A 26,996-nucleotide genomic window follows, 5' to 3' on the forward strand; every position below is an offset into this window, starting at 1 on the left:
AGGTACAAATTCTATGGAATTGATAGTAGGTCAAGCCAAGTATCAGTTACGGTACGCTTGGTGGCACCTTTCTTTCCTATGCCTGTCCTGCTGTAGAAAAACATGACAGTGGACCATCAGTGTCAATCTTGGCTTTAAAACTCACCCAAGCCCTCTTTTTGAATTCAGATGTGCTTAGGTTACCAATTACAAAACTAATACCTCTTCTGAAAAGAGCTTAAAGGCAGCAAGAATCATAGAATGTCCTGAGTTGGAAGGGACCCAAAGGCATCACTGAATTAAACTCCTGTCCCTGCATATGACAACCCTACAGTTCACACCATGTGTCTGAGGGCATTGTCCAGTCTCTTCTTGAATACTGTCAGGCTTGGGACCGTGACTACCTCCCTGGGGAGCCTGTTCCAGTGTTCCCACTACCCTCTGGGTGAAAAACCTTTTCCTAACGTCCAAACTAAACCTCCCTTGGCACATCTTCCTGCCATTCCCTTGGGTTCTGTCATTGGTCACCAGAGAGAAGAGATCAGTGTCTGCCCCTCCTCCTCCCCTTGTGAGGAAGAAGCTGAAGACTGCAATAAGGTCTCCCCTCAGTCTCCTCTTCTCCAGGCTGGACAAACCAAGTGACTTTAGCTGCTCCTCTTACGGTTTCCCCTCCAAACCCTTCACCAGTTTCGTAGTCCTCTTCTGGACACTCTGCAGCAGCTTTATATCTTTTTTATCCTGTGGTGCCCAGAACTGCACACAGTGCTCCAGGTGAGGCTGCACCTGTGCAGAGTAGAGCAGGACAATCACCTCCCTCAAGTGGCTGTCAATGCTGTGCTTGATGCACCCCAGGACACGGTTGTCCCTCTTGGCTGCCAGGGCACACTGTTGGCTCATGTTCAACTTGTCGTCAACCAGAACCTCTGGATCCCTCTCTGCAGAGCTGCTTTCCAGCATCTCCTCCCCCAGACTGTATGTACAACCAGGGTTGCCATGTCCCAGGTGCAAAATCCGGCACTTGCCCTTGTTGAACTTCATGTGGTTGTTGATTTCCCAGTTCGCTAATTTGTCCAGATCCCTCTGCAGGGCCTCTCTGCCCTCGAGAGTGTCAACAGCTCTTCCCAATTTTGTGTCATTGGTGAACTTACTTTAGTATTCCCTCAAGTCCTGAGTCTAAGTCATTCATGAAGACATTGAAGAGTGTTTGGCCCTATGCTGCATCTCTGTGGAACCCCACTATTGACTGGTCGCCAGCTCGACATAACTCCATTTACTAGAACCCTTTGAGCCCGGCCCGTCAGCCAGTTGCTCACCCACTGTATTGTATGTTTATCCAGCTGTATGCTGGCCATCTTGTCCAGGAGGATACTGTGAGAGACAGTATTAAAGGCTTTACTGAAATCCAAAAAGATCACATCAACAGGTTTCCCTCAATCAAATAGGTGAGTAACCTTGTAGAATGAAATTTTGTTAAGCAAGACTTTCCCCTCATGAACCCATGCTGGTTAGGACCAACGACTGAGTTGTCATTCAGATATTTTTCAATAACTCCCGGAACAATCTTATCCATGATTTTACCAGGCACAGAAGTGAGGCTGGCAGGCCTGTAGTTGCCAGCATCATCCATGTTACCCTTCTTGTAGATTGGGACAACATTTGCCAACTTCCAGTCATCCGGGACCTCTCCAGATTCCCAGGACCGTTGAAAAATCAGGGAGAGAGGTCTCGCTATGACATCAGCCAGCTCTTTAAGCACCCTTGGATGAATCCCATCAGGCCCCATCGACTTGTAGGGATCTAGCTGGAGTAGCACATCCCATACATGTTCCGGATTGATTAGGAGTTTATTGTTCTCGCAACCGTGGTTTTCTAGCTCAGTGTTATGGAGGCCCCCAAGCCCATCTTCAGTGTTGAAGATCGAGGCAAAGAAAGCATTAAACATCTTGGCTTTGTCTATGTCCCTGTTTATAAGTTAACCATGCTCATCAAGTTATGGGCCAATGTTATTTCTAGTTTGCCTTTTGCCATTAATATATTTTTAAAAAGCCTTTTTTATTGTCCTTCACAGTAGTGGCCAGCTTCAATTCTATTTGAGTTTTGGCAGCGCAAATTTCCTCCCTGCAATGGTGAGCAGCATCTCTGTAGTCCTCACATGATGCCTGACCTTGCTTCCACTGATCACGTAATTTCTTTTTTCGCTGTATTTCAAGAAGATGATCCCTGCTTAACCAAGCTGGCTTTTTGCCTTGCCTGCTAGATTTTCAGCATTTTGGAATTGCCTGGTTCTGTGGTTTCGTAGGTGATACTTAAGAAATGACCTACACTGATGGACCCCAACACCTTGAAAAACTTCTTCCCAGGGAATCTTAGTAAGTAGTTTTCTGAGCAGCTTGAAGTCTGGTCTTCTCATAGCTAGTGTTAAGGTCTCGCTGGCAGTTTTCCTTCTGTTAGCAAAGATTTTGAACCTGACTGCTTCGTGGTCGCGGTGGCCAAGGGAATCACCAGTCACCACTTCTCCCACGAGACCCTCTCTGTTAGTGAGAAGTAAATCTAGGAAGGCTCCTTTCCTGGTCGGTTCCCTTAGTACCTGCACCAAGAAGTTATCATTCAGATGCTTTAGGAATCTTCTGGACCTGTTGGTGCCAACTGTGTGATATTCCCAGTTGACCTATGACAGGTATACGTCTCCCATAAGGACAAGGGCAGCTGACTCAAAGGCTTCACTTAGTTCTTTAAGGAATAACTTATCAGCATTGTCATCCTGGCAAGGTGGCCTGTAGTAGACACCCATGATGACTTTCACTTTATTTGCCTGACCTTTAATCTTAACTTTGCCATTGCCAACTTCCAGCTCCATGAGGAGCAATCTGGAATTGAATAATTGGCCAGTAGGCAGCTTACACAGTTGTGCAAGCTTTTCTCTACTGTGACAGTCCACAGGTTTGTGTTTCTGACGTATATAGGCATAGAATACTGACAGCAGAAATTATTAGGAAAGTCTGAAGTTGGTAAGTTTCTGCTTCCCATGAATGAAATTCCTCAGTTTTCTTTAAAAGTATTGACAGAAATCTTCATTTTTACATAGTAATTTTTAAAGACTTAAAAGTAACAGATGTTTTCTTTTATTTTCAGCTTCTTAATAATACTGGCCATGCTGAAGAAAAACTAGGTTTTACGTATGACAGCATCATAATATGGTAAGTAGTAAGAAGCACTAGAGCAATACTAGAGTACTTTAATCGTTCTAGGTGCAATTAATTTTATTTGTCCTTTTTAGATAGTATTCTGTAGTTCTGATGTGTTTGAAATTTCATAATGCAAATATGTGCACCTTACAGATATTTTAATGAGTAAAATCAAATACATTATATGTTTTCAGGCAAAGAGGGGAAAAACTCCTCCAAGTTCAAGTGTGGATTTCTTTATTATATTCCTCATAAATGTAAAAATACCTCTAAATATCTTAGTATTTGTAGAAAGCACTTCTGGTAAAAATGTACTCTTACAGAAATTAGAGCATACTCTTGATGTAGACCTAAGATTTCAAGTTAAACATTTTATGTTAGTTTGTTGTGAATATATGTCTTTGTAGCATCACTTTCTTTGCTACTAAAACACCCTGTTTAGGTACTTTCAAGGGTAATTTTTCTATTTTTTGTTGTCATTTTTGATACTCTTAATGTTATTACTCTCACAGATAAATCCTTGGTGTTTCTGCACAATGCATGCATTAATGTCAACAGTTTGTCATTTATTTTTGTTCTGTTGGGCCCATAGAATCATTTTGGATGGAAGAGACCCTCAGGATCATCGAGTCCAACCATAATCTAACCTAACTCTAGCACTAAACCATGTCCCTAAGAACCTTGTCTAAACGCCTTTTAAACATCTCCAGGGATGGTAACTCCACCACTTCCAATGCCTGACAACCCTTTCTGCAAAGAAATTTTTCCGAATATCTGATCTAAACCTCCCCTGGCACAACTTGAGCCCATTATTTCCTCTTGTCCTATCATTTTCTACTTGGGAGAAGAGACCAACAATCTCCATGCTGCGACTTCCTTTCAGTCAGTGGTAGACAGCAATAAGGTCTCCCCTCAGCCTCCTTTTCTCAAGGCTAAACAGCCTCAGTTCCCTCAGCTGCTCCTCATAAGACTTGTGCTCCAGGCCTCTCACCAGCTTCATTGCCCTCTGCACTCTCTCCAGTACTTCAATGTCCTTCTTATGATGAGGGGCCCAAATCTGAACACAGCATTCAAGGTGCGACCTCACCAATGCCGAGTACAGTGACACAATCACTTCCCTAGTCCTGCTAGTCACACTATTCCTGATACAAGCCAGGATGCTGTTGGCCTTTTTGGCCACCTGGGCACACTGCTGGCTCGTATTTGGATGGCTGTCAATCAATATGCCCAGATCCTTTTCTGCCAGGCAGCTTTCCAGCCACTCTTCCCTGAACCTGTAGCATTGCATGGGATTGTTGTGACCCAAGTGCAGGACCCAGCACCTGACCTTGTTGAACCTCATACAACTGACCTCAGCCCAACAATCCAGCTGGTCCAGATTCCTCTGTATGACCTTCCTACCCTCCAGCAGATCAACACTCCCACCCAACTTGGTGTCGTCTGCAAACTTACTGAGCGTACACTCAATCCCCTCATCCAGATCGTGGATTAAGATATTAAAGAGAACTGGCCCCAGTATTGATCCTTGGGGAACACCACTCGTGAATGGCCGCCAACTGGATTTGGCTCTCTTCACCACAGGTCTTTGGGCCTGGCCATCCAGCCAGTTCTTTATCCATTGCAGAGTAGACCCATCCAGGTCATGATCTGCAGCTTCTCCAGGAGAATGCTGTGGGATAGGGTGTCAAAGGCCTTACTGAAGTCTAAGTACACAACATCCACAGCCTTTCCCTCATCTACTAGGTGGATAACCTTGTCATAGAAGGAGATCAGGTTGGCCAAACAGGACCTGTCTTTCATAAACCCATGTTGACTGGGCCTAATCATATGGTTCTCTTGTATGTGCCACATGATGTTACTCAAGATCATCTGCTCCATGACCTTGCCCAGCACTGAGGTTAGACTGGCAGGTCTGTAGTTCCCCAGATTGTTCTTCTGGCCCTTCTTGTAGTTGGGCATCATGTTAGCCAACTTCCAGTCAACTGGGACCTCCCCATTTAGCCAAGATTGCTGGTAGATAATGGAAAGTGACTCAGTGATCAGCTCCGCCAGCTCCCTCAGCACCCTTGGGTGCATCTCATCTGACTCCATAGACTTTTGGGTGTCCAAGTGGCGTAGCAGGTCACTAACCATTTCCCTTGGGATTACTGGGGCTTCATACTGCTCCCTATCCTTGTCTTCTGGCTCAGGGAACTGGGTATCTGGAGCACAACTGTTCTGACTATTAAAGACTGAGGTGATTAAGGTATTTAGTACCTCAGCCTTTCCCTCATCCTCTGTCACTTTGTGTCCCTCTGCATCCATCAGGGGATAGAGATTTTCCTTAGCCCTCCTCTTCTTGATAATGTATTTATAGAAACACTTCTTCTTGTCTTTCACAGCGGTGGTCAGACTCAGCTCTAGTTGGGCTTTGACGCTTCTGATTTTCTCCCTGCATAACCTCACAGAATTCTTGTATTCCTCTTGAGTATCCTGCCCCTCCTTCCAAAGGTTATAAATTCTCTTTTTATTCCTAAGTTCCAGCCACAGCTCTCTATGCAGCCAGGCTGGCCTTCTTCCCCGCCAGCTCGCCTTCCAGCACACGGGGGCAGCCTGCTCCTGCACCTCTAAGATGACCTTCTTGAAGGGAGACCAGCCTTCCTGGACTCCTTTGCCCTTCAGGACTCTCTCCCTAGGGACTCTGCCAACCAGCCTTCTGAAGAGGTCATAGTCTGCCCTTCGCAAGTCCAAAGCGGCAGTTCTGCTGACCACCCTTCTAACTTCTTCAAGGATAGTAAACTCAGTTGTTGCGGTTGAGACGGACAAACGACATAGACCATGTTCTTCCAGGATGAAAGTAGTAGATGCCATACATTGCCACAAGTGCATTTTTATACAGTTTTACCAATTAATGTGTCTATTCACTATTGGTTACAAGTTACAGCAGTAACATCTCATTGGCTATTTTTGCTGTCGTCACTGTTACTCTTTTACTCCCTTCTCTCTCACGGGTACACCCTTAACATCTCTGGATACTCCTTTACTCCCATCTTTCTCACGGGTAGGCCTTAATATCTTCAAGGTTAATTTCTGTTCCCATGCCCTCCGTCGGGGAATCCACGGACCCACCGTAGTCCCCCACAATTCCCCCTTTTTGTTTTTGTGCTAAAAAAATTCCCTTCGTTGTCCGCTGCAGGGCCCCTTGCAGCAGAGAAATCATGCATAGCAACATTAGTAACACAATCACAGCAATCATCAAGACAACCACTCCCATTTTCACTGCTGATAACAACAACCCTGAAAGCCCCCAACCACTAAACAACTTATTTAATGAACCCCATCAAAATCTTCATAGCCATGTCCTTGAGCTAATAACAAAAAGTCTATTGTGGTTCTGTTCTGCAGTGTAGCATGTCTTACAGAATCTACATCTAACAAAAGTCCACTTAAAGCCTTAGAAGTTCTGTTAGTTTGCTTAGCTAGCCAGCATCCTAATTTTTCTAAAGTATTTAAAGTTTTAGCTGTGCCAACACCAGATACAAGAGATCCTAAAACCCTTAACTCTGGTGCCCAAAAATCTGCATTATCATCACATTTTGACTCATATACATGCAAAAAGTGTTTTTCCCTTCTTACTATTCTGTGATCTATTACCACAGATACATTTATTCCCCTCCACGCACTCCCCCCCAGCAATGTTACTGCTAGAGAACTGTAATACTGCATGAAGGAGGCTGAGGGTGAAATTTAAAGGCATTGCCAGTGGATCCATAGTTCTAATGAAGCTGGGAAATTAAACCAAAATTTTTCTTAATAGATTTATTCTGTGGTAACTAGCTGTAAGAGACTTCTTAGTAAATTCACCGTGCTAGTTTTTGAGGTCATGGGAATGAAAGAAATGTCATTTTTTGAGACTAATGGAATGCCAAATTTGGATCAAAGTTTTAACCGATGAATTCTTGTAGTTGTGAGAAAGCCCTATACCTCTCTTGGGTCAAGATTTGTTAAGTAAATTGTAAGCTCAAATAACATTTTCTGAGAATTCTGTTTAGTTGCATGTCCTACAAGAAACTGCTTGGATGGTGCAGATCTGCTTGCTGCAAGTGAGAAATCTCCAAGGAAATTTCAAATGCTGTATTTCCACTAGTATTAACACCCAATGTTTCGATAAAGCAAACGCTACACTGATAGAAATGAAACAGGACTTCGATCCGGTAAGGGAAAGCAATATCCAATAAATATGACAGCCAAAATGGAGTTGGAAACTTTGAGGAATAAATTTATGACAACCTTACAGGCTGACTGCATTCGATTGGACTTGCAGATTTGTCTATTTATAGCTACAACATAGAAACAACCTGTGGCTATTGTGGGACAGTATGATGAGATTGCTAACAGACTGATATACCAATTGTTACTCTGATCACGAAATGCAGGGAATTAATTTAAGTCTTAATAGGTCACGATCCTTTTGTCATATATGTACCATTTGTGAAATTTAATTCTGATTTTTTGTTTGCAATCTACATCTTTGTAAATTGCGCTAGCTGGTTTTCTTACCAGCACAGCTTTTGGTATGCCTAAACGTAAATTGCTGCAGAACCTGCAAGTCTTTAACATCAGGTCACAGACCATACTTGTAGTTGGTCTGATCCTACATACTTGCACAGTTTTTGTTGGTGGTTCAGGGAAGTCTCATAAAGCTGTAGTGGTCTGGCATGAAGATAACAACTGGCATTATTCTGTAAAAATTATTGAATGTTCAACCCAATTAGCAGAACTTGGCGCAGCTTTACATTGCTTAGAGCTTTTTAAGGAGGTACCTCTAAATTTGATTTGTGATTCTGAGTACGTAGTCAAGGTATCTGATTCTGAACTGGGTTTTTTTTGTTTTGTTTTTGTTTTTTTAAAAACAAAAAGGGGGAGAAGTAGGGAAAACACCACACAACCAATTGTCAAAAGCATTGTATGTGATGAATCACTTATATCTAAGTGGTGCAGCCTACATTTGCCCTGTGATGAAACACTTTGCAAGTATGACCCAAAACCATGCTAAATCAGAAAGAACCTACATTAGTTATGGTCAAATCACTAGTTAATGGTCAATGGAAAAAGCCACATCAGTTGATAACCTGGGGAAAAGGTTATGCTTGTGTCATTACAGGCTGAGGATTTAAGTGGCTTCAACAAAGATTCAATGGATGCAGACAGACAGGAGAGAGACAAGTTGTGAGGACTGTTTCAGATGTAAACCATGAATCCTAATTCAGTGTTATAGATGCTCACCGACCTGGTGGTCTAGAAGCCCATTAGCAAGCAGGTGATGTACCTTCTGTGGAGAATGGCAATGTGAGCAAACAGCAGGAGAGTCAGAAGGGTGATATTACACTTAGATAGTCAATGCAAAAATGAGGTAAAATTATGAGACATTCCTACCATAGTATCTCTAGTATCTAGTATTCTCCCTAGTCTAGCAGCTGGTAAAGCTTTAGGAGACATATCAAAGTTAAGTTATTGGTCTTTTAAACAGGCTAATCTGACTTCTGAGATACTAACTCAATTAATAGTAGATGTTGATGGTATTAGGCATGTTACACTTCAAAATGGTGTTGCTATAGATTTTTGTTGTTATCGTAAGGACATGGTTGTGATGAACTTAAGAGAAAGATGTTGTATTAACTTGTTTAATCATTCTGGATCTATTCATAGTACTTTAGACAAACTAACCCAGCACGTTAATAAGATTGTCATAGTAGAATTAGGGTTTGACAAATGGTGGGTAGTTGTTTGATCTTATTATGTTAGGCTTAGCTACGTTATATCTAACTGTAATCGTTGTTGTTAATCATATGTTGTATGCTGCAGTGTATTTCAAAGATGATTCCGCGTGTTGTAAACAAGACCTGGCTGGTTCAAAAACAAAAAGGGGGAATTGTGGGAGATTTGAGGGATTTTCTTGAGGCTGAGTTGTGGAGGGGTTGCTATTGGATAGAGATTTGTTACTGAACCAGCCAGGAGTTTCAAGGCTGGGAACAGGACCTGCCGTGGGAGAGAAGCAACTCCGAAATAACAAGGCCCCAACGTGGTGTAAATCAACAGACCTATTAGCAGTTAAACTCAGGGACGTGGACAGCCCGTGAATATGGACAATATCCAATCAGTTAATGCATGCTTGGAGCATGGACACATGATCAGGAAATAACTGCATATATAAGGAGGCTTGTCTCTGTAATAAATGACTTTGCTTGAATTCATATTGGATTGTGTGGAGTCCATGATTTTTTGCCCTCGCACCAGGTAATAATTTCCATAGTCTCTGCCTTGACCCCTCCCTGTTGCACCTGTGCAGTGCCATCTGGTGGTCTTGAGGAGGGGTTTTTGGGGGTCTTTGGATGAAGGCTCCTTCAGCTTCGTCACAGTGAACTTTTTACCTTTGGCTCATTATGTTGAATTGACTGGAACCCAAGCTGCCAAGTCGATTGAAACCAGACTGGCGCCCCCTTTTGCTGTTAATCTTCGTTATCTTGTCTCCTCAAGTTTACAGCTAGGTGCAGTAAAACTTCTTATCTTGGCTTTTGATGGGGTTCTGTTTTTCTTAACATAAGTTTACATAAAGCTCTAAACTAAGCACTTATTGTGTGGCTAAGCCTTAAAGTGTTAGTTCGTTAGTAGGCACCCATTATATGTTTAGTTAACCCTTAAAATGTTAGTTCCCTCTATTGGTGGTGGCCACTGTTCTGCTGGGCTTCTGTTTTTAGTTATAAATGGCCAATCTTCTTGACGTAAGGTCATTGTGCATTTGTTGACAAAGTCACTGTACCATACATTTTTTTACCAACTTTGTAATATCTCAGCTAAGGACCTCCCCTTCTCTATGCCGAGTATATTCCCCATTGCCTTTAACTACGTGCTATGTATGCTTTATGCCTTTAATTTGTGTGCTTTTCGCTGCCACGCACATGTGAACAAACTGCAGCAACACTTTTACTAAATCTGCTACGGGAATTTTAACACTCACCCTTCAGTGCCTCCCACTCCCCAAAAGTTCCAGGTGAACTCTCCCATTGCCGGTAGTTGGATGTTTGAAGACAAGAGGCTCTGAAGGTGGTGGCCTAGGGTCCCATCTGGGTTGCCAAACTGTTAAGAAAGTTTCTTTTCCCCAGGTTTCCCGTAGCAGAGACTCAGGCATGGATTCCAGAAATTCTTCTAAAATAAATAATTTATTTCAAAGGTACAGTGTAGAGCAGCTTGAGCTGGGTGCCTACTGAAGAGGGACCTGCAGCAAAAATAATCTTGGACAATTATACCCCTGCAATCCAAGTCCCCACCCGTCACTCCAGGCCAATTGTTAAATTAGAGTCTGAGGTCTCCCCATTCTTCATTGGATCTCTAGTACTTAACTGGATAACAGTCTTCCATTCACCTCTGCTCTTTGAATTTATCTTTTCAGATTTTGATTTGTGAAACTGCTTTTCATCACCCTGTAACCTCTTTATATCCCTTAATATAAACTTCATCAACACTTTATGCCTTTTTATACACTATTGTAATAACTCCTTTAACTCTTTCAAAAGATTAGCAGAATACAGTTTGTGTAAACTCTTCTGGGTGCTTCACATGTCTAACTTTTTGTATAGACCTGTTTATTGCCTTTTTTCCATCTTGGTCACTACCGTTTATAATATGGTGCTAGTAAATACATGCAGATCACTCATGTTAATGTTCTTTCCAAACACTTATATGTGAAGCTTGGTGGGCCAGTGACAATACTTACTGATGAATTTCCTTCAGTTCTTCCATCATTTGCACTTCTTAGTCTTAGTATAATAAAAAAGACTTTAAGATAGCAATCTTCATGCAGACCTCTAAAGCAATGAGTTAGTACGAAAAAGGTGCTTGTTTCTCTTATTTGCTTCATTCCTTCTCCCTTTCCTATTAGGTTATGCAGTAGGTCTGATTCATTTTTCAAGTTTTCTGCTTGTGATACAACTGATAAGTCAGAACATGCAGACATAGACACATGTGTGTAGTTTTCCTACATATTTTTTTTCTACCTGCTGTAGCATATCTTAATTGGCTTTATAAGGTCAGGTTTCTCTTTTTTGCTCGTGTTACACTCTCTCAGGTTTTTGTAGTTCATTCATTGACTGGTGGGTTTTTTTTGTTTAGGTTTTGTTTTTAACTGAGAGGTTTTTGTTCAGCCTTGTACAGTTTTATATGTTATTGCTTTCGTTTGACCTTTATGGATTTTTATGGCCTTTATTTTAGGGCTATTTCTTTCTGGCTAGCTACATATTTTCATTGCATTCTCACTATTTAAAGATAGTGACACATCCCTGTGTGAGCCAACACAGGCAGGTTGCAAGAAGAGCCAGAGGTCATGAATGCAATTGCAAAGAGCAAATTTATTTTAGTACCTCTCTACCAGGGGTTGTCTAAAACACCACCTAAGCTCCCGGGCAGAGGTAACACAAGCGGGGACGTAGGCACTGCAGAATTCAGCCCTGGTAGAAGATCACTGCGATGGCTGTGTTTGCCTGTATTTCAAGGCTTCAAGCAGGCACAGCCTTGCACTTTTTCTCACAAAGCAGGAATCTCAGGCATAATGATAAGGTGCCTTAGAGTTTCTCACAGGCCTGTGTTGTCTAACACAGAGGTTCTACTTGTCAAGCACACGAGGCCAGTAAAACAATTAGTGTGATGTATGTGCTTTTTCTACACCCCAGCTGCAGTCACTTGAGCATATTTACAATGATCCTCCTCACCATTCTTCTGCTATATTCCCATACAATCCCTTTTTTGATCCCTTCTGCTTTTGGATGTTGGATCTCATGATAATGTCCTTTGTTGTGTTTCACTGTTGCCAATTCTAAGTTAACTTCTGTCTGCAAATTAAGAATATCCTCCTCTTGTGAGTTGTAGAACAAGCTTTCAAAGCATTAATTGCTTTTAAGGAAACTATTTGTCTAAAGATTTCTTTGTTTTGCCATTCAAGAGATGTTTTCTTCTCAAATATAAAAGTAATATACTTGATGGGGGGGGGGGGGAAGGAATCCAGATTCAGTATTTGGCTGTCCTAATAAGAAATATCATGGATAGCAATGACACTGTTTTCATGAGTAATGGATAACTTCTGTCGTAAAAGGAAATTCCACTGAAGTGTCTTAAACTGGCATATCCAAACCAATTGCAAATTGTGAGGTAAAAGTCCAAATAGAAAAATATCACGAAGAACAATTGAGTCTCATGTGCTCATTACTCAGATTTCCATCTCTGCAAATCTGCAACACTAGAAACAAAGCATGATTCGTGATCTAAAGAATACCTATTATCTACTCAACACAGTTGAAAAATTACTTGTCTTTTCTTCTGTCTGCTTTTCTTGAATAACTTGAAAATAAACCTCTCCTAGTTCAGCTTTTTTAGAAGAGGATTTTTTCTTAATCTCACAATATTGAGAATCTGTTTCCTATTTGCTTCTAGCTCAGCTTAAAGTACATAGAGACAGACAATTAGTGGCACTCTTTTTATGTGAAAGTAATAATCAGATCATCTTTATTTGCATATAGTATTGCAGCCTTTTTACTTTGTCTAGACATTGCCTGGAAGTAGGTTCCTGTTATAGTGACTTTTACAAAGACTGGCTGGTCTGCAGAAAGATTGAGAAGATTTTGTCCTTGGTATAGCTGATTACCATGCATGACCATCCTAGAATAAGAAAAGGTTGAAATTCAGTCTCACTGGCTGAAATATTTACGTTCTTAGATGTCCACTAAAGTAATCCTACTAAAATATGTGACTGAGAGTTGGGGTTCTTTTGGGGTGGTATGTGTGGTGGGGGTTGTTGTTTTTTTTTTTTTTTTTCCTATTTAGTCAAGCAAAAGGGGCAAATCTTTTGAAGGCCTTCAAAAGGGCAATATGTCAAACTCCGTCTCTGGAGGTCTTAAAAATCTACTTTCTTTTTACCTAGCTAATAAATTTAGGAAAATACATTATTATGACATTTATGTTTAGGAAAGCTCTCCGTGGTGCAAGCAAAGTGTTTTCAAAATCTGTCTAAAGAGAAATATGTTTTGATTATATGTTGAAATTAAATCTGTAGAAATCTGTGCTGTATGGGGCTGCTTAAGTTATGACTCTCTCACATTTCACGTAAAAGTATTGGTGCTTTAACATCTTTAGTGAGTGGTGCATATAATTACTTAAGGTGCAAATTTATCTCTGTTGGGTGTCAAGAGAGTCAACATGGCTTCACCAAAGGGAAGTCGTGCTTGACCAACCTCATTGACTTTTAGGAGGACATAACAAGATGGATGGATGATGGCAGAGTAGTGGACGTGGTCTACCTTGACTTGAGTAAGGCATTTGACAGTCTCCCACAGCATCCTCACAGCTAAACTGAGGGAGTGCAGTCTGGATGACTGGGTAGTGAGGTGGACTGCGAACTGGCTGAAGGGAAGAAGCCAGAGAGTCGTGGTCAATGGGGCAGAGTCTAGTTGAAGGCGTATATCTAGTGGAGTGCCTCAAGGGTCAGTACTGGGACCTGTATTATTCGATATATTCATTAATGATCTGGATGAGGGAATAGAGTGTACTATCAGCAAGTTTGCTGATGACACCAAGCTGGGAGGAGTGGCTGATATGCCAGAAGGCTGTGCCGCCATCCAGCGAGACCTGGACAGGCTGGAGAACTGGGCAGGGAAAAATGTAATGAAATATAACAAGGGAAAGTGTAGAGTCTTACATCTGGGTAGGAAAAACCCCAGGTTCCAGTATAAGTTGGGGAATGACCTGGGGGTCCTGGTGGACAGCAGGATGACCATGAACCAGCACTGTGCCCTTGTGGCCAAGAAGGCCAATGGCATCCAGGGGTGTATTAGAAGGGGGGTGGTTAGTAGGTTGAGAGAGGTTCTCCTTCCCCTCTCCTCTGCCCTGGTGAGACCACATCTGGAATATTGTGTCCAGTTCTGGGCCCCTCAGTTCCAGAAGGACAGGGAACTGCTGGAGAGAGTCCAGTGCAGAGCCACAAAGATGATTAAGGGAGTGGAGCATCTCCTTTATGAGGAAAGGCTGAGGGAGCTGGGTCTCTTTAGCTTGGAGGAGACTGAGGGGTGACCTCATTAATATTTATCAATACCTAAAGGGTGAGTGTCACGAGGATGGAGCCAGGCTCTTCTCGGTGACAACCAATGATAGGACAAGGGGCAATGGGTACAAACTGGAACACAAGAGGTTCCACTTAAATTTGAGAAGACAATTCTTCTCAGTGAGGGTGACAGAACACTGGAACAGGCTGCCCAGGGGGGTTGTGGAGTCTCCTACTCTGGAGGCATTCAAGATCTGCCTGGACACCTTCCTGTGTAACCTCATCTAGGTGTTCCTGCTCCGGCGAGGGGATTGAACTAGATGATCTTTCGAGGTCCCTTCCAATCCCTAACATTCTGTGATTCTGTGATTCTGTGAAGACATTGTTTTGAGGACTCATACTTATGGACTGGTAGTCTAGCATAGGAGGAAATACTCTCCAACTGTGTATTTTCTTGAAAATTGCAACTAATCCAGAATATTTTTTCAGGACTAATAGTGTTCTCAGCTGTTTTGTCAAATAACAAGTCATATACAAGTCTTGGTCATATATAATTTCAGAGATGTACAAACCGTTCTTTAAAAATAAAAAATAAAAATTGGTTTGTGGCTTTTTCAGATTAATATATTGTCTACATCTGCTAACAGGATGAAGGTTTGCCTTCTAGGTTATATAGGTGAGTATCTCTTAGACAGAAAATTAATGAAGAATATTTCTCATTAAAAATCAACCCTTTTTTTTTAAATGAGTAGGTAGTGGCTGCATGTCAGATAGTAAAGTCTGCCTGTGGCTAAATAATTGTTTGTTCCCCTTGTTTTCTTCATTGTAGTCTGCGGTTAACTTTACTAAATTAAGCAAAAGAGGTGCGAGCAGCAGGACTGCGAGCCCTCCACTATCTCATTCGAGACTCGAGTAATCTCCAGAAGGTGCTAAAGTTGAAAGTGGATTACTTGATAGCCAGGTAATTTTCCCTTTCTTCCTTGTTGTAAAATGTGCAATTGTAAATCACTTGTTTTTTTCACGATTGAGATGGGTGTTTTCATATCCTCTTACGTTCTTGATATGTAGCTTTATAAAAGTAGTTTTTCTTCAATATGAATAATGTCTCTCTTTAAAAATAAATGGATAATACATCACACCAGCTAATACAGATAAAATGATGTTCTAATATGTGATATACTATGAGTAATTAAAAAATTAGATAAACTATAGATGTTTTTAAATCGCAAATGCCACTAATCAGAAATGAATCTGTGGTGTTATTAGAAGGTTGAAACCTCGGTAATTTTCATATCTTAAGTTTCTTTTATGGGAGTTGTTCTGACTCTTTGTATTATCAGAGTGCTTTGGAGCTGCTAGTAAAAAGACAGGGGAAAAAAGTAGTTCATGCCCAAGAACTTGTTACCTAAGTATAACCCATGGCACAACAGAAGACTACCAAAGGCAAACTAATAATGAAATAATAAGATCAGTAACATGAGTAGATCTAAATATTATAATTTCTAGTGCTTCCTTTGTTAAAATTTGTTGGATTTAATATACTGATATATATGTGTGTGTTTCTGTTTATAAATATACACAAGTAGTACATTTTAGTGTGCTGTTTAATTTTATTGGAGCAAAAGGACTTTTCTGATCTGAGAACATGCACAAAACTTGTTGATGTTCAACATTACAAATATTTTGTTTAGTTTCTTTTGAAATGACAAATGCAACTAGCTCAGAAAACATTTCTTGAAGCTGTTATGCCTTGTCACTGCATATTTGAAAACATTCTAATGATTTAATTATAATGAAGATAACTGGAAAAAAAATGAAGCTAATTGACCAATCATAATGAATATGCTTGCTGAAAGGCAGAATTTTCAACAATGTCATAATCTGTTTACTCAATTGCATAAATATTAATGTGAAATGTTAACAACACTAACTTTCACCTTAACTGTTATAAATGAAATGTGGTTTTTAACTTATTTTAGGTGTATTGACATACAGCAATGAAGTAGAAAGAACACAAGCACTTCGATTAGTCAGAAAGGTAAACTTTAACTATATATGGTCTTATCAGCTATGTCAGTCAGCTGTACTGACTCCATATTGTCTCCATCAGCAGGTTTTTTTTTTCCACACAGTCTCTAATACCTTTCTTTATCATGTGAGAAGAGATTATAGCTGATAACTCAAAAGAGAGAAGGAGGGGTAGTGCTGAGACTTGTTTTGATTTTAATCTCTTACCACTGAGAATCTTGAGTGGGCTAGAAAAATCCTGCTATTAGGTTGGTGCAAAAGTAATCACGGTTCTGGACCGTGAATTTTAAATCATTATAACTAGACTCAAACACATCTTTATTAATCAAAATAGGAACCATTACAATCAACACAGTTTTGCCAATGAGAAATAAGTTTGTTTCTTCCTGTAGCATAATAATCCATGCTTTGGGATTCAATGAACTCTTGGAAAGCATTTTTTGCATCCTGCTGGTTGTGGAAGTGTTTTCCCTGCAAAAAGTTGTCAAGATGCTTGAAGAAGTGATAGTCAGTTGGCAAGAGGTCAGGTGAATATGGTGGATGAGGCAAAACTCTGTAGCCCAATTTGTTCAACTTTGGAAGTGTTAGTTGTGTGATGTGGTCAGGCGTTGTCATGGAGAAGAATTGGACCCTTTCTGTTGACCAATGTCAACTGCAGGCATTGCAGTTTTCAGTGCATCTCATCGATTTGCTGAGCATCCTTCTCAGATGGAATGGTTTCTTTGGGATTCAGAAATCTGCAGAGCAGGGGTGTCCAACTCATTTTCACTGGGGGCTGTATAAGCCTCACGGTTGCCTTCAAAGGGCTGAATGTAATTTTAGGATTGTATGAATGTAACTACTCCTACATTTATACAGTCCTAAAATTAAATTCGACACTTTGAAGGCAACCGCGAGGTTCATGTGGCCCCTAGTGAAAATGAGTTGGACACCCCTGCTATAGTGGATCAGACTGGCAGCAGACTACCAGACAGTGACCATGACATTTTTGGGTGCAAGTTTGGCTTTGGGAAGTGCTTTGGAGGTTCATCTCAGTCCAGCCACTGAGCTGGTCATCACAGGTTGTCATATACAATCCACTTTTCATCACGTTACAATCCGCTCGAGAAATGGTTTGTTGTTTTTGTTGCGTAGAATAAGAGAAGACGACACTTCAAAATGACGATTTTTTTTTATTTTCAGTCAGCTCATGAGGCACACACTTATTGAGCTTTTTTACCTTTCCAATTTGCTTCAAATGCCAAATGACCGTAGAATGGTCGATGTTTTGTTTTTCAGCAACTTCTCTGTAACTGTAAGAGGATCAGTTTTGGTGATTGCTCTCAATTGGTCGTTGTCAGCTTGCAATGGCTGGCCACTATGCTCCTCATCTTCAAGGCTCTTGTCTCCTTTGCGAAACTTCTTTAACCACCACTGCACTGTATGTTCATTAGCAGTTCCTGGGCCAAATGCGTTGTTGATGTTGCGAGTTCTCTCCGCTGATTTACAACCTATTTTGTACTCGCATAATAAATTTGCTTGAATTTGCTTTTTGTCTAACATCATTTCCATAGTCTAAAATATACAATAAACAGTAAGTAAACAGGCTGCCCAGGGAGGTTGTGGAGTCTCCTTCTCTGGAGACATTCAAAACCCGCCTGGACACCTTCCTGTGTAGCCTCATCTGGGTGTTCCTGCTCGGGCGGGGGATTGGAGTGGATGATCTTTTGAGGTCCCTTCCAATCCCTGACATTCTGTGATTTTGTGATTCTGTAATAAGTCAGTAGCAAAAAAACATAAAGTGAGAAACGTGCATTAAAATTATTTGTAACAAATCCACATTTATTTAAGAATGTATTCCAATATCAAATTGCAAATTTCAACAGTGCAAAAAACTGCAGCTCTTTTTGCACCAACCTAATAATTTTCCTTTGATAGAGATCAAAGTGGGCAAGATTTGAGAAAAAAATTACCAACTGATTAATTTAAAGATATATGAACCATATTATTATGTTTCATCTGGTGATATAACTCTATTGTATAGTCTGTAAATCAAGGATGGGAGATTTTCTGCCGTTTGAGAAATGAGGCAAATGGCTATCACTGGAGTGATCAGTTGAAGGAATGCTTCTAGCTTTATTGCTTTATTCATAGAGGTTGATGCTGTCTGTAGTTCTTTTCTCAGATACTCAATAAGACATAGTTAGTTAGTGGTGGTTATTGTCCTGTGTACCCATGGATGTGAGATCTTTGAAGTTGTAGTTGCATTTTCAAGTTCATCATAGAGAAATTGGCATAAACAGTTACTAAAGCTATTTTTTTCAGGCAGTATAGTACTCTGCCTTTGTACTCAACTTCGCTATTCTTGCTTATATTCTTCTTCTGAGCAACTACCGAAGACTCAAGTAAGGTTTGAAGTTGTTGGAGGATTTGTTCCACAGGAACTGTATGTATTTAATCTGTTTTGTGTGTATAACCAATTATACATATATAGGTGGAAAATATGGAAGCTTGATGTGCAATTTCTTTTCTGAAAATGAGCTCACTTGGTTTCTTACAGAAGAGAGAATATGCTTGATTAACAATTATGCCAAAAAGAGTTTTAAAGCTTAAATACTCACAACAAATACAACCATAAAGGAATGGATCCTTGAGGAAGTCACAATTTATAAGATTTCTTTGCTAATCTAGTTTAGAAAAGAGCTTCAGTGTAGGGCCAGAATAACTTAAATGTGTTTCCATTCCATCTTCTAATTTATAATGAATTGATTTTATTTGGGTCAGAAATTTGTCCTCGTATTCCTGGGCTTTCTTGAGCATTTCCTAGTTGAGCAAAGACTTCTGTCTTGCTTGAAAGAAACAAGAGGAAGCAAGAGAAATTTATTAGTTTGACTTAAAAAATTATCCTGAAAGATAATTGTTTAAAAAATCATATGGCTGATCACAAGTGCTTTTTTTTTTTCTCCATCACTGTAAAAGGATGCTGTATGTGGGATGTACATGCTGTACAGGGATGCATTTCTTTCAGCTCATCTTTGATACCAAAAATGCCCATGTAAGAACAGCAGAGATATAAAACTTGAAAGAATTATCTCACTTTCTTCTCTTTGTTTTCACAGAGTAGAAGAAAATGTAAAATATTAATCCTGTTTTATGAATTGATAAGAGGTACTTAATGATAAAGTTGTTTAAAAAACAGTGCAGGTTAAAGTAGTGTAGAAAGACAAAAGAAAACCAAGTTTGAACTTTTTAAATTTGGTTTCCGAGTGCTCATACTGTCTTTTGACTGTAATCTGTTGGGCAGCATTTAGTACTATCACCTCTACTTTTCTTAGTAAGAGCTTGGTAATTTAGCATTGTTGTCTTTAGCACTGCTTCAGAAAGTATTTCTCCATCTAATATAATTAATTTTGCCGATTTTTCAGTAATTTAATAGGTAGAAAGTTTTATCTTCAAAGCAGAAGTCAGTAAGGTATAATATGAAACATCATTTTTCTTACCCCTTTTTTTTTTAAAGGAATATTTAAAGACAGAATCACAGAATGTTAGGGATTGGAAGGGACCTCAAAAGATCATCTAGACCAATCCCCTCGCCGGAGCAGGAACACCTACATGAGGTTACACAGGAATGTGTCCAGGCGGGTCTTGAACGTCTCCAGAGAAGGAGACTCCACAACCCCCCTGGGCAGCCTGTTCCAGTGCTCTGTTACCCTCACTGAGAAGAAGTTTCTTCTCAAGTTTAAGTGGAACCTCTTGTGTTCCAGTTTGAACCCACTGCCCCTTGTCCTATCATTGGTTGTCACTGAGAAGAGCCTGGCTCCATCCTTGTGACACTCACCCTTTAGGTATTGATAAATATTAATGAGGTCACCCCTCAGTCTCCTCCAGGCTAAAGAGACCCAGCTCCCTCAGCCTTTCCTCATAAAGGAGATGCTCCACTCCCTTAATCATCTTTGTGGCTCTGCGCTGGACTCTCTCCAGCAGTTCCCTGTCCTTCTGGAACTGAGGGGCCCAGAACTGGACACAATATTCCAGATGTGGTCTCACCAGGGCAGAGTAGAGAGGGAGGAGAACCTCTTTCAACCTACTAACCACCCCCCTTCTAATGCACCCCTGGATGCCATTGGCCTTCCTGGCCACAAGGGCACAGTGCTGGTTCATGGTCATCCTGCTGTCCACCAGGACGCCCAGGTCCCTTTCCCCTACACTACTGTCCAACAGGTCATTCCCCAACTTACACTAGAACCTGGGGTTGTTCTTGCCCAGATGCAAGACTCTACACTTGCTTTTGTTATAGTTCATTAAATTTCTTCCCGCCCAACTCTCCAGCCTGTCCAGATCTCGCTGGATGGTGGCACAGTCTTCTGGTGTGTCAGCCACTCCTCCCACTTGCTGATAGTACACTCTATTCCGTCATCCAAGTCATTGATTAGTACTGGTCCCAGTACTGACCCTTGAGGCCCTCCACTAGATAGAGGCCTCCAACTGGACTGCATCCCATTGACCACAACCCTCTGGCTTCTTTCCTTCAGCCAGTTCACAGTCCACCTCACTACCTGATCGTCCAGACCACACTTCCTCAGTTTAGCAGCACGGATGCTGTGGGACACTGTGTCAAATGCTTTACTGAAATCAAGGGAGACCACATCCACCATTCTGCCATCATCTATCCACCTGGTTATGTCCCCATAAAAGGCTATGAGGTTGATTAAGCATGGCTTCCCCTTGGTGAAGCCATGTTGACTGCCCCTAATGACCCTCTTATCCTTGATATGCCTTGAGATGGCACCAAGGATAAGTTGTTCCATCACCTTCCCAGGGATGGAGGTGAGGCTGACTGGTCTATAGTTACCCAGGTCCTTCTTCTTGCCCTTTTTTCAGACTAGAGTGAAATTTGCTTTCCTCCAGTCCTCAGACACCTCTCCCGTTCCTCACGACTTAGCAAAGATGATGGAGACTGGTCTAGCAATGATCTCAGCTAGCTCCCTCAGCAACCGCGGGTGCATCCCATCCGGACCCATGGATTTATGGATGTTCAGATTGCTTAATTGCTCCCTAACCCAGTCCTCATCAACTAAGGGAAACTCCTCCATTGTCCTGACTTCCTCTGGGGCCTCAGCAGTACAGGGCTCCTCAGGATAGCCTCTGGCAGTGTAGACAAAGAAGGCATTCAGTAACTCTGCCTTCTCTGTATCTTCTGTCACCTGGGCACCCACCTCATTCATCAGTGGGCCTACATTGCCTCTGGTGTTAGCTTTATCTGCCATGAATTTGAAGAAGCTCTTTCTGTTGTCCTTGACCCCTCTTGCCAGGTTTAATTCTAAGGAGGCCTTAGCTTTCCTAGTTGCCTCTCTACACCCTCTGACAGCAGCCTTATATTCTCCCCAAGTGGCCAGTCCCTCCTTCCATGATCTGTAGACTCTCCTCTTCCACTTGAGCTTGCCCAGCAGTTCCTTGTTTAACCACACAGGTCTTCTGGCTCCCTTCCTTGAATTCCTACGTGTTGGGATGCTCTGATCTTGAGCTTGGTAGAAGCAGTCCCTGAATGCTAATCAACTATCTTGGGCCCCTTTACCTTCAGGTACCCTGTCGCATGGGATTTCCCCTAGCAATTGCTTGAAAAGGCCAAAGTTTGCCCTGCTGAAGTCCAGGGTTGTGATTCTGCTTGCTATTCTGTTCCTGCCACACGAGATCCTGAACTCCACCATCTCATGGTTGCTGCAACCAAGGCAGCCCTCAACCTTTAGCGCTTAATCCAGACCCTCCTTGTTAGTGAGATCCAGCAGTGCACCTCTCCTAGTTGTCGCATCCACCATTTGCATGAGGAAGTTATCGTCAGTGCACTGGAGGAACATCCTGGACTGTGGTTGGCTGGCTGAGTAGTCCTTCCAGCGAATATCAGGGTAGGTAAAATGCCCCACAATAATCAGGACCTGTATTTGCAAGACTTCTCTCAGCTGTCTGTAGAAGGCCTCATCAACTTCCTCACCCTGATCTGGTGGCCTGTAATAGACACCCACAACAGTATCACCCCTGCCAACCTGCCTCTTAATTGTCACCCATAGACTCTCATCTCGCTCCTTATCCACCTCTGGATGGTATTCAATACATTGTAGTTGCTCTCTCACGTAAAGAGCAACTCCACCACCTCACCTGGCTGGCCTGTCTTTCCTGAGAAGGACATAGCCATCCATGACCACATTCCAGTCATGTGAGCTGTCCCACCATGTCTCTGTAATTGCCACCAGATCCTAATCTCCTGACTGAACACAGGTTTCTAACTCCTCCTGTTTATTCCCCATGCTGCGTGCATTGGTGTACAGGCATTTCAGGGAGCGAACTGATCTCATCAATTTCACTCAAGGAGGGTGGGAGGCCTCCCGGTCTTCATCATTTCTAGAGTGCTGCCCCACTGATGCAAGCCCAGCTACAACCCCATTCCCTCTTCGAATCTAGTTTAAAGCTCTCCAAATGAGCCCTGCTAATTCCTGTCCCAGTATCCTTTTGCCCCTGTGAGATAAACCTTTCCCATGTATTACTGTCCAGACTGGTGTCTTATAAAACCAGCCATTATCAAAGAACCCAAAGCCCTGCCTGTAGCACCAGTTTCATAGCCAAGCATTTATGGACTGGATCCTCCTCTTCTGTCCCATGTCATCACCCGAAAATGGAAGGAGGGAAGAGAAAATATCTTGCACCCCAGACTCTTTCACCAACCATCCCAAGGCCCTGAAGTCCTTCTTCATTCCCCTCAGACTACGGTATGCAGCTTCTTCCCCACCTGTCTTGAAGATCGGTAGTGGGTCTTTGTTACTTATTTCATCATAGCTGCTTGTAAGTAGCCTCGCATCACCCATCCTTGATCTTTAGAATTGCATTTCAACATGTAGAGCAGAATGCAAGCAAATGGATTGTATTTATTATTTGCATTTATTCTGCTAACATACTTGCAATTGTATATTAAAAGAAATTAATTCTTCCTTCTCGTGTCTTCAAACCAAAGAAAACATCAAAGCAAAAGAGCCTTAAGAGACTGCTTGTGTCCTCACACTTAAGTACATGTTGATGTCAGTAGAAAAAAAGTTTATAGTTTTGTAGAGTGGATTGGTACACCTTTTCTATTGCTAATTCTTGTTACTTCATGCCATTGTAAAAGTGAAAGACTGTGTGGGTGGGGAAGAGTTTGAGTTTTATTTAGAGTCTTATCTTAAAGCTTCCTGGTTTGTGGGTGATGTGTATGACAAAAAATTTCTCAAAAAGACATCTTAAAAATAAACTTGCTAAAGTGTTCAAATATATTTGTCATCTCATTTTAATACTCTCTGCAAAGAAGGAAGGAAAAAAAGTAATCCTCTTTGAATAAATATCTGTAAGACATCTAAAATGAATATAGGACAAAACAATTTTGGAAAAATAATGGAGATAAGCCTGCTTTTGTTGGAAACAAAAGGGATATTAAATTAAACCTTGGTTAGTTATTCTTCAATTAAAAAATAGAAACAATTTGCAATAAATTTAAGACAGAAAAGAAGAACCGATTTTAACAGCCAATGCTCCTTTACAGTACTGAAGAGTTCCTGTGCCATCAAAATCCTCAGCTGATAGTTTAGGACAAGCAGAACTTATACCAGATTAAGGAGCAAGACCCTGTGCACACACTAAAGGCAAAAAAAACCCTACTCCATCCTCCAAATGAAACTTTGACTACAAAGTCTGAGTAGCTCTCTATTCACATTTTTTCATAATTTACTAAAATTAAATATACATATCCTGTATACTATGGAACATGAACATCTCTAACGTTAAACAGATGTATTTCTAAGGGGAAACAGGTTTTTTGTCTGACTGCTTAAAAAGGGAAGAATGTGATTTGTTTTAGCTCATTCAATCATGTCTCATTTTTTCTACTAATAATGAAATTGGGATATTAAAAATGCTCAATATCCCCTAAACATCTAAAAACTTTTAAAGTTTAACATGTTTAAAGTGTGTGTGTCTTTTGTGACATATAGCTATATCACTTATGATGAAGTTGTATTACACTGTAGTTTTAGGAAGATCAGGTACTATACAAGAGGATACATGGGTGTTGCTTACAGTTACCTTCCGAATACTATAGCAGCTTCTTTTGTTGACTGTCCTTTTTCTAGTCTGCAGCAGCCTAAGGACCTCTCTACAAAACAAGAGAGTTTAGTCTTGGCTAATTAAAAAGTTGAATAGGTATTGAAGATAGATATCTGGTGCAGTATGAATTAATCTTCTAGAATAGTTTGCAATCTGTTCTGTGTTATTGGATTGTGTTCTCTGTCAGTAAAGAAATTATTGGAAAAAAATCTGAAGAAGGTAGCAGTAGTTCTTTCTGCAACAGTCAGTGGTTTTTTACTCTTTCTTATTATAATAAAATAATATAAAAATAGAGAACTGAAGCAGGAAGAGAATGGGAAATTGATGAATGAAGAATTTCAAGAACAAAAGGAAGTGTTTTGAGGATTTGCAGGATGCAACCAAATAATATATGGAGTGGTCTGGTAGTATCTAGGATACAAAGTACTAGTGAATCTGCGAGTATATTTAGAGAAATAGTATGAATAAACCAGGGGGCTTTTTCTTTCACTTCTGGCAGATGATCACTGTGAATGCTTCATTGTTCCCAAGTTCTATTACTAATTCTTTGATAGCAGTTGGAAATGATGGTCTTCAAGAAAGAGACAGAATGGTTCGTCCATGTATAGCCATTATCTGTGAACTAGGTAAGATAACAACTAAAATCTAATTAAGAAAAATTTTGATGTGGTTGTTATTAGTCTTCTAAGATATTCTCTTTTGTGGGTTCATACTAAATGCATTGTATTCAAATAATTAAGGGTATTTGTTTAATAACTAATGAATCAGATGTTAAATGTTCTTAATGTCCATTTAATTAGTCATTAGCTTGATAGAAAACAAAATCACTTTAACATAAACTCAATCTATTAAGTGAAGTTCAGGTACTATACTTTCCTTTAAGACTTGCCAATTTTTGCATTACCTTAAAAAACATCTCCCTGCTGCAGTTGATGTTTCTAACAGTAATGGATTGGAAGTAGGGAAAGTTCCATATATGAGGTGCTGACAAATGTACAAGTGTTCAGAGAACTACAAAACATTTTCCTTAAATTTTTTTGCAGTGAGTACTTAGGTTAACTGGCTTCTGGAAGTCAGTATTTGTGTCCATGTAAAAGCTATCTTGATAGTGATTTATACTAACTATGTACTTGTGTGGGGGTGCTGATTTTTAAAGTTTTTTTTTCAGTTTTGCATCAATGAGAAATAACTTCACCAATGTTTTCAAGATACAAACTTCTCTTTTAAAGAACTAAACAATCTATTACGCATTTATATTCTAGTATAAATATTTCATCCATGTCAGTCCAGTGAAGCACAAAACCTTTTCACAGGGAAATCCAGACACTATTGTATGGAAGCTTGGTTGGAAATAAGCTGGGCAATCGCTGCACAGTGGTGACTGACTGACTGACCAATATTTTTTTTGATGAAAATTGAATTTAAAAAATCTCAATTTATTGCTAATGTCAATCATAAAAAGCTTTATTGTGTGCCTCAGCAGTGTTCAGGAAGAAAAAGATATATCTACTAAGCAGATGACAAGTTTGTCATATTTAAAGTTGTTTTCTTTCCTATCACTGGCCAAAGTGACATGTTTTTCTTTATTTAGCACTTCAGAATCCGGAGGTGGTGGCTCTTCGGGGTGGTTTAAGTACCATCTTGAAAAATGTGATTGATTGTCAACTAAGCCGAATAAACGAGGCTTTGATAACTACAGTTTTGCACCTCATTAATCATCCAAAGACCCGACAGTATGTGCGAGCAGATGTATAGAGGTGGGTTCAGTTTTACTTGTTTAGTGACAGAAGTTAAACATTAGATTACTAATGAAAATGTTTAATTTTGACTCCAGATTTCACCCTCTGTGTTAGTGCAAAATGTTTAAATGCAATATTTTAGGCTAAGAGCTTAATGATTTATAAAGCAGGAATAACATGACAGATTGGAGTGGGACTGTTATGTTATATTGTTATATCACATGAAAGTAATGCATGTCTTTCTTTTGTTTAGCAAATTTTAGCTCCTTACACAGATTTTTACTACAGGCATAATCCAGACACAGCAGAAGGACAACTCAAGTAAGTGTTAGTGCTGCTACTTATGCTATCAGTTGTGTTCATGGTAATGGAATTAAACTATTTTTCTTTCCAAAGTGACAAAATAAAAACCATTAGCTAAAATTAAAAGACTTGAAATTGAATACGATAGCAGATTAGAATGCAACTTCCTAAAATATCATTAAGCATTTCAGATTTAAAAGGGAAAAATAGTTTTACCCTTCTTCCCTTACCTCCATTATATTTCTTTTACTTAAAAAATCTTCAATCATAATTTTTTTACTTCAGGTATGGGTTTCATTTTATCTACCTTTAAACATCCACAATGAGGAGTCTGCATTTGAGCTAGTTTTATGTTTGGTGGCTGTATGGTCAGTCACAGAAATGGAAACGAGAGGTTCCAACTTGATATCAGGTGAAAAAAAATTAAATTCTGTGAGGTCAGTCAAGTGTTGGAACAGACTGTCCAGAGAGGTCCTGCAACCTTCATCCTTTAGAGTTTCTAAGACCCAACTGGATAAAGCCATGCGTATAACCTGGTCTGGTCTCAGAGCTGACAACTTCTTTCTACAGGAGTTTGGACTAGAGATCTCCTGA

General features: G+C 40.5%; 1 pseudogene; it reads left to right on the plus strand.

Moving 5' to 3' along the window:
* The first annotated feature begins 2,134 nt into the window (after positions 1-2,134).
* LOC136114541 (rapamycin-insensitive companion of mTOR-like) overlaps positions 2,135-26,996 on the plus strand; it is a 96,218-nt pseudogene continuing 71,356 nt past the window's right edge.

The sequence above is a fragment of the Patagioenas fasciata genome, chromosome W, assembly GCF_037038585.1.
Source record: "Patagioenas fasciata isolate bPatFas1 chromosome W, bPatFas1.hap1, whole genome shotgun sequence".
Lineage (NCBI taxonomy): Eukaryota > Metazoa > Chordata > Aves > Columbiformes > Columbidae > Patagioenas > Patagioenas fasciata.